The sequence below is a fragment of the Perognathus longimembris genome, chromosome 3, assembly GCF_023159225.1.
Source record: "Perognathus longimembris pacificus isolate PPM17 chromosome 3, ASM2315922v1, whole genome shotgun sequence".
In the NCBI taxonomy this organism is placed as follows: domain Eukaryota; kingdom Metazoa; phylum Chordata; class Mammalia; order Rodentia; family Heteromyidae; genus Perognathus; species Perognathus longimembris.
Genome location: NC_063163.1, coordinates 21,718,398 through 21,733,459, shown reverse-complemented (window position 1 = coordinate 21,733,459; position 15,062 = coordinate 21,718,398). Strand labels below are relative to the sequence as shown.

Sequence of the window (15,062 nt, the reverse complement as noted above, 5' to 3'; positions counted from 1 at the left end):
CCTTGTACATACAATCTGATTTACGGAACTGAACAACTACTTTGAACAACTACTTTGAGCAACTATTTAGTGATAAAATTCTATGGCACATCTTGACTGTACATTCTACTATATACACAACAACAATAAATAAAATAAACAATAAATTAAATTTTACTTTATAATTTTAAAGATAAAATTTAACAAGTATGTGTGCACAGTCTCTAATCTTAGTTCCTTGATCTGTGAGAAGTTTCCCTCATCACTCAAGTGAATGAAGAAAAAAAAACAAGTAAATGTGCTCCAAAGGATATATAAGCCATCCTAATGGTGAACTCATTGAATCATTCTTTCCTTTGGGTATTCATTCATTCACTCAACAAGTATTGAGTACTGTTTTTCTACACACTGTGGTGTGTGTGTGGAATTGACAATTGGTATTGGAAGAACTAAGTTTGAAACATCTTCAGTTTCAAGCTAAGGGAACAATTAAGAAGCAAAACTTATGAAAGCAATCCTATACATTAAATAAAATAGTACAGTGCAAGGATTCAGCTATCCTCTGTAGAAGAATAGGTGGATCATCATATATAAGAATTCATTCTGAGTCTTAGATCCACAGTATACAACAGAGACTTTGAGGCAGTATTCCTTGGTAACTAGCAGGAGTACAATATTCTATGGTTCCAGTGAAATCCAGAGCCCTTTGCTTGCTGAGTGAACCCAGCTGGGGGTAGAATTACTATTTTCTTAAAAGAGCTGAAAATTCTCTTTAGTGCTACTGTGCCAACAGAAACCCACTCTGCCCAATCCCAGAGAGATTAGAGAAGGTTCATTTTGGAAAAGTTGTCTAACTCTAAAAGACATAGAAAAATATAACCTTAAACCATATAAATTTTATATGTCCTACAGAACTTATTAGATCAAATAATGAAAACTTTCTTGAAAATGAGAGAAAACAAAACTGATTGCTTGAGCTTGAAATAGTTTATATGTAACTTTTTCCGTGCGTTAAAAGAGAAGGCCATCTCCAGATCATCCTAATATTATAAACCACTGCAGTAACTGACATAGAATGAGCATTTAAGGCATGTCGTATCATCTCATTCAATTCCAAATAGCCTTGAGTACTATCATCATTTCCATCTCACAAATAAGCTCTTTCTCAATTTATTCCTTCTACCACAGGTAAAAAGAGACGGTATGGACTTAGAGTATGAGCTTTAAAACAATTTTCAAGCTATAACTCCAGTTTGCTCCCTGAACATCCATAGAAGGCCATCCAAATCATTACTAAATTTATATCTGAATTGAGCTATAATTACATGTAATTGTATATGTAACATATACTATAATATAGAATATATACTATAATGCATAGTATAGATAATGTATTATAATAAATCTTGTATATTTTAATATATTATAATAATTTATATAACTTACAATAACTTATTATAATATATTATATTAGTATAGATTATATACATATGTATAATATATAATATAGTAACTTACTATTAATTATTAACATTATTAAATATAAAATATTAATGATATATTAAAAATTATATAAATTATATTAATTTATAACAATGTATTGTAATGTAGTATATTAGTATATATTATAACATATCATATTATATTATAACATATAGCATATATACATCATGATAGAACATATGCTATATATTATAATGTATTAGAATATATACAATATAAGATTATTATATAATTCCTTATATTATAATATTATACTATATTATATTGCATTATATTATCATATTATATAGTATTATAATATTATCATAGTATTATAGTATACAGTAAAGTATATTATATATAGCATGTACTATATATGACACAATATAATACATACTATATAATATAATATTATATATTATAATATATATTATATTGTATAATATTATGTATTATATATTATTATACAATATATAATAACATATTATATAATAATATATAATATAATATATATTATATTATATTATATATTATATATATTATATAATATATTATATATAATATATGTTATATTAAATATTATATAATTATATATTATATATTACTGATTTACAATTACATATATTATATGATTATATTATATATACTATATGTAATACATACTATATAATGTTATATTATTATATTATATAACATTATATAGTATGTATTATATATTATATATTATGTATTATATATTATATACTGTATATAATATATAATACATACTATATAATGTTATATAATATAATTATATATTATTATGTAATATATAATATTATATTATATAGTATGTATTACATATAGTATATATAATATAATCATATATAATATATGTAATTGTAAATCAGTATGAGCAATTGCGAGGAAGAGAAGCTCCTATTTAGACATCCTACAGTTGGGCTTTATACTATTACTACCCAAAAAGCTTTTCTCAGATGATAAAGTATCACTAAATGTGTGGAAGTGAGCTGGCTCCCAGTGGTTCATACATGTAATCCTAACTACTCAGGAGGCTGAGATCTGAGAATCATGGTTCAAAGCCAGCCCAGGCAGGAAAGTCTGTGAGACTCTCCAATTAATCATCAGAAAACCAGTAACTAGACCCTAAATTCAAGCCCCATAACCAACAACAACAAAAAAAGATGTGGAAGTGTATTTAAATCTTTTCTATCTTTCCTTCTCTAGTTGAATACCTAAACTTTATCAATGCCTTCCAGTAAAAATAAACCAGGAACAGGTCTGTAGGTGAACAAACTAGATTTGCTGCTCTTTGCCCATAGGGATACCCCGTGCCAAAGGAAACCACAGGACAACAGCACAGTAAGAGGATGTTAGAAAGAACTTACTGAAGTTAGCAGGCTTGAGGCACTGAATGGGGGAAATTTCTGGAAGCAGAGCTGTGCATTGTGTTGAATGCTGTCAAGAAGCATAAGTAATGTTCTAATTTTGGGATCTGATTTTATATCAAAGGATATCACTATGGACTGAAGCTAAAGTTGTGACATTAGCCTCTGTAAGGAAGTGTCTGGTATTTTCTTTCTCCCTTTCTTTTGGTCCCTGTCCTGGGCTTAAACTCAAGATTTGGGGGCTGTTCCTCAGCTTTTATGCTCAAGACTAGTACTCTGCTACTTGAGCCACAGATCCATTTTGGCTTTTTTGGTCTGTAACTGGAGAGAGTCTCACGGACTTTTCTGCTGTGGGTTGGGTTTGCTTGCTAGCCTCAACCCTCATACTTCTGTGTAGCTAGGATTACAGATGTGATCCATTGGTGCTCAGCATGTTTTGTATTTTCTTGGCTTACACAGTTACTTTGTTTTGTTTGTATGTAGATATGATCGTGGTGGTCTTTTTTTGTGTTTCAATTTATCATGGCCACAGCAGCTTTGTCTGATGCTGGTGCTCTGTGGGTTGTTCTTGTTTGACAGGAAATCACCAAGCAAGGCCTTGCTGGGAAATTCAGAACACCTCCTACCAACACCAGCTAAAAGCAGCTTTTTATTTTCTCAATGTATTTTCCTCCTCCTCTCATGAAATATAGCCTGAGAAAATGAAGTCTGATTCATCAATTAGGTCTGCACTATATCAATTAGGTAAATTAATTGCCATCAAGTTACCTCTCAGATGAAGTGTCGAAGAAACTAATTAGCCTATCATTTTGAAAGAGTAATGTTGTCCTTCAACAAAAGTGAGATAGATATCTCTCTGAGTCAACAGGCCATAGATTATGTAATAATACATATTTTATCACACACAATAAAAATCTCTTTTAGCATTCTTCCTTGGCATTAAAATTATACAGTCATCTTTTCAAAATTTATTTAAATCTATCTAAATGTTTTCTTCATGTATAAAGATTCCTTCCAAGGAAGACCTTTATTCACATGTGCTTGTAGTGTCCAAGGGAAAATTCAGATTTTAGCAGACAACTTCCCAGTTGTAAATACCAATAACTTGGTTCTGGAAAGCATACAGGCTTTGGAGTTAGATTACATTTGTCTGATCAACAGCTCTACCACTTTATACAACCTTCAGCATTTTGTTCAAATTTTCTGCAGTCAGCAATATAATTACATGTGCCAGCACAGGTTACAGATAATTGAGATTAAAAACTGACAAACATTCTGTAATCTACAAAAATGTTATTAATCCCTATTCAATATTGTTATTAAATATAAAAGATAGTACTGTGCCAATAAAGTCTTTCAAAAATGACTTAAAATTGAGGATAATAATGTGAGGAATAAGTCAACCATATTAGGTAATCCTTTTAAATTAAGCTCTAAATGATTATAATTTCTAAAAGTTCTCTAAAATTCAAAGCAAACTTGCATAAGATGGTTATCTCAGGAAAGTCAGAAATACATTCTCTGAGATTTTCTTAATTTATCTAGTTGTCTCATCACCATTCATGATGAATAAATGACCCATGGTACCATACTACTTTACTATTTCTTTTTCTTTGGCCAGTCCTGGGCCTTGGACTCAGGGCCTGAGCACTGTCCCTGGTTTCTTTTTTGCTCAAGGCTAGCACTCTGCCACTTGAGCCACAGCGCCACTTCTGGCCACTTCTGGCCGTTTTCTGTATATGTGGTGCTGGGGCATTGAACCCAGGGAGGCAAGCACTCTTGCCACTAGGCCATATCCCCAGCCCACCATTTCTTATTTTATATCCCAGTTTTCAATGCTCTGGGTGTATGAAGTTTTCAAAGAAGGATAGTATGATTTATTGAAAATTAAGGGGACAGAAAATGATTACATATTGTGAAATAAGCAATTCAATCAATAATATAAACATAAAGTTTGATTTTAAACATGCAAGGTTTTTGTTTTAGGTCCCGAGGTTTGGACTTGGGGCCTGGCCCTTGCTAGGCAAACACTCTACCACTTGAGTATTTCCTAGTTATTTTGGCTTTAGTTTATTTGTTTCAGATAGTGTCTTTTATTTTTGCCTCAGCTAGCCTCAGACTGCAGTCTTTCTACCTCCACCCCTCAATAGGTGGAATTACTGGTGCTTCACAATGCCTGAGCCTAAAAAACCCTTTTTTTAAGTTAATTTTATTGTCAAGATGATGTACAGAGGGGTTACAGTTACATACAGAAGGTAGTGAGTACATTTCTTGTCATACTTGTTACCCCCTCCATCATCTCTACCACCTTCCCTGCCCCAGTCATCTCCCTCTCCCCCATTGTACAGTTTATTTCCAATATACTGTCTTGTAAGTTTCACTGTTGCATTGGTTTGCCCTTTATCATTTGTCTCATCATTTTGATCTTCCCCTTCCCTTCCCTAACTCAGTACATAAATTACCTAGGTTACCAAAATCAAATACAGTCTTAAGGAAAGAGAAAACAACTCCAGGAATAAACAATTGGTTTAGAGGGATATGTGAAAGTGAGAATGCAAATGACATCCATTGAGTTATGGTGGGTGAGAAAGCAGTATTAAACATATGGAAATTGTTAGACTTTGGGACAAGAGCTATTACCATAAAGAGACTATAGGCTGAAGCCAAATGAGGATGCAGAGGTGGCCCTGTCTCTAGCCAGCAGCCCATTGTCAATATCCAGGAGCATCAGGAGTCAGTTATACCTCACACACCACCCAGTCTCTATTCACTGAAATGATATTCACACTGAAGAGTAATGAACAGTGATGATCATCTGACCTCAATACAGATGTCCAGTGGAAACCCACCTTTCACAATAGCTAGTAATGATCAATGATACTGACAGCCAGCATCTAGGACTTCCATTGGAACAACAAGGTCATACTTGGTCTCTATCAACCACAATTCTATATAAAATCCCTTTATCCCAAAGAAAGCCAAATACCATTGTAGTGAGTTCCCTTTCCAATAGCCTTTGTGGACAACTAATTTTCTATGAAAAAAATACATATGTGCTTCTCCACAGCCAATCTGCTATTCCTTGTGGTATATCATGAAACTAGATTGATTCCATTCCAAAATAGGTACTAAAAACTTTTACGCCCATCATGGAAATTTCTTGACTCATCCTAAGTATTAAGAAGCCAGATGTAGACCAACAGTTCATGGCATTTCCCAGGAAACAGCCATCTGTTCAGGTTACAGTCACATGATTTGCATCCGGTCAAGGAGACATCAGAGGACACTTTCCAGAGGCTCTCAGCAGGAAGAGAAAGCCATGGAAAGAGATGGTTTGTTTCTCTCACTTTGGCCAAAATGGTGAGAAAGCAAGATTTGTTTGCTACTGGCAGCAAACTATAATTTTCAGGGTTCTAGTTTTAGAGTGAAATCTCCATTGCTAAAGGCAGACAGAAACCGGAAAGAACCTAGAACTTTTGTGATCTCCTTGAGCGGCTGGATCAGCCAATCAGGAGGTTGCCCTGTTTCTAATCTAGGACCTTGTATGATTCCTCTATGTCATTTTAATCAGTCAAATCAAATTTCTGTTATGTGCGATCAGAATTAACATTATTGAAATATATGACTATATTAAGGGGATATTATATTTTGTAGCAGTGAGAACAAAACCAAATTCTCTATACAGAGCTAGATTTTATCCAGAGCTAGAGCTTGTCCTCCAGACTAAAATCATATTAGGAACACCTGAAACTCCCAAACATTGTACATGTAGTTGCAATTTCCAGCCTATCACATCAGTATTTTGTACTTTTGTTTGTCCTAAATACTAAAATAAAAAAAGTCTTATTACTACTTTTTGGCAGTATTAGGGTTCAAACTCAGGGTCTCTTATTGGCGAGGCAAGGGCTCTGTTACTAGAGCTGTGCTGCTAGTCCTTTTGCTTTTAGTTTCCTTTCAGACAGTGTCTCACACTTTTGTCCAGGGCCAGGTTCAGATCAGATTATTTCTACATCTGTTTCTAGGATTATACAAATGTACCATTGTACCCAGTTTGGTTTTGAGGTAGTTTTCTAGCCTCAAACTGATATTTTCTTATATCTGCCTCCCCCAAAACTGGAACTACAAGGAGGAAAAAAAATGCCACTTTTTAAAAAAGTTTTAATATACTTCTTCTGTTTGCTAAAGAAATCAAGACTTTTCTCTTAAGGAACTGAATGTACCTGTTAATAGTAATAGGACTTAAAGCAAAAGGCCTCTAATATACAAGGGAAAAAGTGAGGACACTTCATACTAATTTCTCTCTATGAGACTAGTCTTTCAGGGCTGAAGCTAAAATCTCTTCACTTTTATTTTGCTGATAAATATCAAGTTCCTCACATTCTTTGTTTTGGGCATTACACTAGAATACAAATAAACCAAGTCTAGCACCTGGCTGTGCTAAATGGCCCCATTGGCGATGGATGCTACTTCTTGGTGCTGTTCTCCCAGGAATACCTAGGTTAGGAGAGTCACTAGCCAGAATATTCACAGAAACTTCTAGAACCATCCATCCATACCTGTCCACACTGTGTATTCTTGCCTTCAATATGGTATTTGTAACTCAAAAACTGCATCTGTACCTGCTACTATTTGATGTACATTAAAGCCTTGCTCATCTATTTTGGAGTACCTTGCAGATTCTCACTTCACCAGAAAATCAATATATGGAAAGTAATTCATGTATCAGCACAATCAGCAAAGAACAAAAGCAGAGATTAGTTGAATAAGCAATTTTTTAACTATTTGGAGCAACCCCATAATGTTATGACAATTTTTTTCCTCAAAATCTTTCAGCAAAGAAAGATGCAGTTTAAACATATTCCCTGGCTGATTACAGATCTAGTTGACAAAATTACCTCTTATAGAGAAATTTTAACTTGTATGTACATACCAGGTTAACTTACTAAGAGAATTTAGAACTGTTTCATTGAGAACACAAGTTCTTAGGAAAAGAACAACAAAAAAATTAAAACTTAAGAAGCAAACTACCATACAAAATCTTAACAATGTAATTAATGTTTTTAATTTGGCTGGGTGTTTTTGCATGTCCCCAAGCAATTACACACATTATCCTTTGCTTCTTGTGTAATTTTAACTCAGAGCAACAAAACTAATTCTAAACAGACCAAAGCATTAGCTTGCCATCCTGCTTTTGCAATTTATTTGAACCCCAAGTACACACTTTACTTTAAAAAATGATTCCAGGATATAAAATTTTTGTTCTTTGCCCTCAAGTTTTACCTCATGAGTCTTTGTACATTGTTGCTTTGAAGTCAAGAAAGGCATAGCAGCATTTGCCTTGTAATATATCTGCTATGTGCCATATATCAATAGAATATTTTTGATGCACAAAGTACAAATTTAATATCAAAAGAATATTTCTAAGTCATCACATGCTGCCACCCTTCTGTTTAAAAATGGAAAAGCTAATCTTTGGAGCAGGAATTTGTAGTTATATCGGACCTATGCTTCTGGTCATTGTTATTTTTCATTATTCCTTGGTAATTCAGTTGATAGGGCAGTGAAATATATGACACCATGAGACCCATTTTCAGCACAGCAAGCAGTTATAAGGTTTCATTCTACAACTTGGAACAACCATGCTGGACAATGAGAAGTACATTTCCACCCACTATGCTGGAATTGATGACTGTGGGATCATACTTAAAACACAGTAAAACCAAAATAGGTATATTCTCCCAACTATGATTGGGCAGATAAACAAGTAGAGAACTGAGGTTCTTAGTACCCTGTATTTTACTGCCTTCTGAGCCAAATTACTGAAGAATAATGAAAATAACAGTGACTAGCTAAGTGGAACCACTTAAATTCTACAGTAGATAAAATAATACTGTTCTTACTGGTCAAATTAATCATATAATTGATAGGTGTAATTTGCCATTGTAGGCAGTTCTTCTTGTAAGAAGTGTAAAAGAATGTGATTCAGATATATATTTGGTTGTGTTTTCCCCCTAATTTCCTAGCCTCGCTAAGATAGCTTGTGACTAATGGATGGGTGTTCTTTACTTCTGTAATACTTCTGAGGCCATAATTGACAGTCAAAATATTCTGCAACAGTCATTAGTCATTCCCTGAGGATAACACAGAGCAAAGCAAGTATGTGGTGGGCTCCTACTATGGCCAAAGGCCAGGAACTTAAGAGTGATCGTAAGTCAAAGTCACATACTAAGTTTGCTGCCCTGAGGGTGGCCTGAGGAGAAGCAATGTCACAAACCAGGTAGCTATACACTTTATTTAAACAGAATGATTATAGTGCTGCCTTCAACAGCAAACAAGAATGGGGATAACAGTCCAGGCTCAGAGCTCCAGTGCTTCACCTCCCATGTTCTTTGGGAAAGATGCTTAGTTTTCAGTAATATCTGCCTTGCAGAGATTTTTGAGATTAAAATAATATGTATGGAGGAAACTAAAGGTCCAGCACATGAGTTTAAGAAGGGGGAAGAGGCATTAAGCCGGGGCAAGTGGAGAAATGGGCCATTTTAAAATCATTTACTAACATTTACCAGAGAGGATTGTGTAAAACACTTGCAGGTGTACCACCTCCACCTCGGATGTTGTCAATAATCCCTTTAGGTATGTTTTTACAACATTCCTCCTGAGGAATTTGAAACAAAGAGATGTTAAATAACTTCTCATACTCATAGAGAATGTGATGAAAACATGCAGATTCACATCAAGACAACCTGACCCCAGATCTTCTCAGCCACTGTCTTGTGCAGGCTTATGCAACTGTGAGTTACATCGGTGGTTTGGACTTCCGACCAAGACATTTAGACAAGATTTTTGATACCCTTTGTATGTATACATCCACTCTTTAAATCAATGAGAAGGCCCTTTTAAACCCTACATAATCCATGAAACTGGGCCACAGACACTAGGAAGGTAGAAGTAAAGAAATTTCTGTGCAAATACTGTCGTGGAGGATTTCTGTAGAGTACAAGGTGTGCTGACATAGGTGAAGCTTTTTGGAAGCTTGTTATAAGGAAAGAAGCTTTGAGCATAGCTGTCAACGGTTAGCAGAAGTGTCTCAGAGCACTTTTCTGAGATAACATCAGATACAGCTACTTAGCAAAACTGGATTTCCAAATCCAGTTTCTTGGTAATACAAGGAGGAAGAACCCGACAAGCTACCAATTTACTTTTCGGTAAGAAGTGACGCTTGAGGATATATTTCAGGTTGGGATTCCAAACCATGACAGAAATTCTCATGAGTAGGAATTTGATGGCATAGGGGGTGGGTAGAGAGGAAGGGAGCTTGTAAAAATGCTTGACCAATCACAGGGGTAGCTGGGAGACATTTTATGGCGTGAAAATTAAATCTTTTTTCCTCCTTATTACTTTAATTCCCAAGACATTGTTTGATTTTAAAGTAAAAATGAATTCTTCACCCTGGAGACTCGTGTGTCCTTTCTAATTTCTGGCTGCAGCTTGGGGTAAGTTACAAATCTTATTATTAATGCTCCTCTTTGCTCTTTAGTAACTTGAACTGACAGGGCTAGGATGTTAGCTCCTCCATTAAAGAGGATCGGGAGATGAAGGACAAAGAGATCCAAGAGCAAAGTCCTATTCCTTCTACCAGACCGACACTGTCTTTCATTTTCTTGCAGGGTTCTGACTGTGGAGGAGGGAATGAAATCACCAAAGTGAATGAGGAAACCTGTGCTTCGATAATGGCTTACAGACCCATGAAAGCATCAAAGCCAAAATAGTCCCCAGGAATGAACTTCAGCTGCCAATTTAAAAGAACACGTACCAAAGAATGTTTTTCTTCACATTCACAAAACCTAAGTCTTCTATCTCCACAATGTTCTATGTTTTTATGTGTTGAACAGCTTGTAATGACTTCAAATAAAAAGAGTAAAAATACAAGCTTGCAGCATCCCCATAGAAAGAGAAAAATCTAAAGCACCATTCTTAATCATTCGGTATCATCCTAGTCTTTTCCAATACAGGCAGGATAAAAGTTGAGGTTGTCATGCAAACTAAAATAGAGAAAAAACACTTTGACAAGGCTACTCTTTATGGAAATACTTATTATCATCACAAAAAAAATTCCCAACCATTGAAACATAAATTACACAGATATAAAACTATTAAAGGAACTGAGAACCTACAGTCAAAAAGAAATCTAGAGCAGCTTTAGATTCACAGCAAAATCAAGAGAAAAGTTACAGAGATTTCTCACACCCTCTCTGCCTACACAGGCATTTCCTCCACCCCACCCTATCCTCTTTCCTGAGACAATGTCATACATTTATTGTAACTGATGAACCTAACTGACACATCATTTTTACCACAGTCCATAGCATCTACTAGGATTTACCCTTGCTCTTATTCTGTGAGTCTGGGCAAACCTATCATGACTTGTGGTCTGCCGATTCAACTTATTTTTTCAAATGCATAACTTTTCACAAATCCCTTCCAAGTAGAGAGAACACAGAGATGCAGTAAAAATCAAGCCTGACTTTAATCAAGCTCCCAGTGCTTAGCAAGGTTAATGGGTAGTAGGATATGCTTTTTTGAGCCACTAGTGACCTCAAATGTGCTTTCTTTAAGTATTTACATCAAAAAAACAAATCTTCCCCAAACATTCTGAACTTGGCTAGAGACTTTTCTCTTTGAAGACTATAGAAGCTTTCACAGGAAATAGGGGGACAAATATCCTTTCTTTTCTGATGTTCTCTGGAGAAGAAGAGCTAAAGGATTTCTTTCCTTGAAGAGAACCAGTAAACATTACTTCCTGACAATGGAGGTGATCCAGGAGGTTCCTAACTCTAATGCCTGGATGGGACTTGAGTCCACACATGGAAATATTTGAGGAACAACACTGTGTAAAATATGTCATGTTATTGAATCCAAATAGATACACAATGATCAGATCATATGTACTAGCTTTCACTCAGGAAATATGGTCTCCATATGTTCCAATGTTCATGTTTTACTACTTCTATTTCCTCTTCTCTCCCTTTCTTTAGTCGTTTATGGTTTCTCCTCACTGATAAATTGCCAAGTCTTAATTTATAAAACAGATTTAAGTGTAAAGTAACCATAGTGAAGAAACCAAAACAAAGAGAAAACAAAGCAAATGAAATGCTATATCAGACTTTTTGATGATAAATCATCATGACTCAAACACCAAAAGCACTCAACAAGAGAAAGTATCCACTCACATGTGACTATGCTACAATATTCTGTCCCACATCTCTGCCGAAGGAGTTGGAAGGAAACTTGTTCAATTTTTAAATAAGCCAACCTCCTAAAAACATCATGAAAGGGCTGATAGGTTATTGAACATACTTAGAAAACACATTTTCTAAGTCTGATTTTATCAAAATAGCAAATACACTGAAGTAGGAAATTCGTACATATTCCAAATCTGTCCTAGTATCTGGGTATCTGAGAAGAGTCATCTATGGAGTCATTCTTCTCTCCTCAGTGAAATAGACAGAGAAGAATATATCCCCCTTCCTTGAAGACTTACGCATTTTTCCATTTAATGATCAAAAAGGAAACAGAAAGAACAACATACTCTTGAGATTCTTCCCTACCTATGACTATTTTCCAGATACCTAGAGATGTCTTCAGCCTGCCCTTCATTAAGATTAACCCCAGCAAAGTGCACTCAGTTTCCTTGGCTAGAGGTCACTACCAGGTGAAGAGTACTGCCCTAATTCACAAATACCAATTCTCTGTACAAGATAAAGTAGTTCCTTTTCCATCTCAATGCAACTTCATTTACTTGTCCCTCACCTCCCCTAAATTAAGGACTTTCTTACAATGAAAGGAGGGAGAGTATCTCATACTGCTTTTCCAAGTATCTTACTAGTTTCCTAGGAAACAGCTTTGTTGCCTCTAGTTTGTCAGTGATAATAACCCCCCTAAGAATATATGCAGAAAAGGACTTGGTAAGAATGAAAATATGGAACTGATGTCACAAGAGTAATCCTTGTCATAAGCACAGCTTTGGCAAGTGTGTTTGGTTGTGGTGCAGGAGAAGCAGGCATTGGTCTTCAAACTTGCTCAGGAGAGGTGATAATTTGCCGGCTGTGGGAGTAGCAGATAGGGAGAGTCTCATCCGACACACTTCTGGGATACTGCCTGTTACTATCTCTCCAAGCTCACAAGAAAGTTTGATGACTGGATTGGCTTCCCAAGTGGCTTGGTGCTTGGGGAAGTATCTTAAATAGGAAGCATAAACACTGAAAAGGAATGTCCTCCACTCTCAGCCTTAATTCCTCCTGCTAGTTCCCATGACTGGATTTTGATGTTTTTATTGGCATCAATCCATCAATCTCTGAGAGATTTTATTCTCCTGAAGGACTGGTTATGCTGATTGTAGAGCTACAGGAATGAAGATGGAAGATAATGTTTCATTTTGAGATGAGATGAGCAGGTAGGTAGGTAGGAAGGAAGCAATAAAGTAAAATGAACCAGAGAACAAGTGTAGTGCCATTTCTGGACACAGTTCACCAGACATCCTGTTCTATTACTATATAAGTGCTAATGATGAATCATGGTTGAGGCGACTTCCTGGTATAGTGGACAAGAATCCTAACAGCAGAGACTTTTCCCACTTTCAGTACTAACCAGAGGCCTCGTCTCTTTCTCTTCATAGTTTCATACATGAACTTGCCCTAAAATTGCCATCTTGCTTCTAAGTCATTTTATTGGGTAAATTACTCGACATTGTACAATTATTGGACACTTTTTCTCATTTCTAGAAGTCTCCACAATCATTAGTATGTTCTTAGAACAATCATTAAACTTTATGGATAAATTTACCAGTGACCTGGGAGTTCTGGGAACTTGACCAATGGGTCAAATGGGTCAAACAGTCCACTTCAGTCTTCTGTGGGGTATTTTTCACTTCTGCATGCTCTTGGTTATTTTTTTTAATTTTTTGAATATTTTTATTATTTTTAAGTATTTGTACAAAGGAGTTGCCATTTTAAAAAGCAGCTATGAATACAGTCTTGATGTATGTCACAACTTTCAACATTCTCACTCACCCTTCCTAACCCACCATTTCCCTTAATTTTCTTAATTTTTAGGGTATGTGTTGATTTTAATTTTTACCACCTAACAAAGCAGGTTATGTACATAGTGCAGCTTAGCCCTTCAACAGAGAATCCTGATAGATGCTTCTGTTCTAAATATTTTTTAAAGTAGGGTAACTACCTATTGTCTAATGCACTAGAGATATATTTTTTAAATTTTTTACAACTCTTATTATAAGACTTGGTAAATCAAATATCAGTCAACTTTAATTATTTTAATATAGTTTTAAGAAGTAATGTTCTAAGTTTATAAATAAAGTAATTTACTAGCTTAAAGGGAACATTACAGAAAAACTAATCTAAACAACACATGTCATTATTTTAAGTAATAACAAATTATGCTTCCCCAAATACTTTTTCCTTAACTCTGGCCATCAATCATCTCCTAATTAGCAATAAACATGGTCTTATTCTTTAATTATGTAAACTCTCACATCTATGAACGAAAGTGGGAAATAAAGCAAAGATTCGTTTTAAGAAAGGTATAGTACTTTTATAATTTTAAAAAAGTGACTATTTGCTTTGGCAGCACATATACTAAAACTGGAACCATACAGAGAAGATTAGCATGGCCCCTGTGCAAGGATGACACACAAATTTGTGAAGCACTCCATATTTTTAATTATACCATTTTCTTTTGTCTTTCTTCTCCAAGGTTTCAGCCCTGATGTCACTGTTACTGATTTTGGTACCCTGGGTATTGTATATACATTTTTTGGAACTAGGGAAGGGAGGGGGAATATCTAAATGGAGAGGCTAAGAATAAAAGATGAACCAATGCAACAGCAATACTTACAAAACTATATGCTGGAAACCAACTGTACAACTCATGGTGGGGAGGGAAATGGGTAAGGGGGAAGGAGGGAGAAAAATGAGGGAGGAGGTAACAAGAGTTGGATAAGAAATGTACTCACTGCCTTACATATGAAACTGTATACCCTCTGTACATCACTTAATAAATAAATCAATTTTTTAAAATGTTTAAAAGAATCAAAAAATGACTGTAGCTTTGGTTTCCCAGGATTTGTACTATCCTGCTGATACAGTATTCCATTGTATTCTTGAGGCATAGATTTACAATGCTTCCATTCATGTA

The 15,062-nt window shown here is 35.1% G+C and overlaps 1 non-coding gene across 1 annotated transcript; it reads left to right on the top strand.

The window, feature by feature from the left end:
* The first annotated feature begins 14,483 nt into the window (after positions 1–14,483).
* LOC125349841 lies at positions 14,484–14,586 on the top strand. The gene has a single exon (XR_007210638.1). It is a non-coding gene; the product is annotated as a U6 spliceosomal RNA (small nuclear RNA).
* The last annotated feature ends 476 nt before the right edge of the window (positions 14,587–15,062 follow it).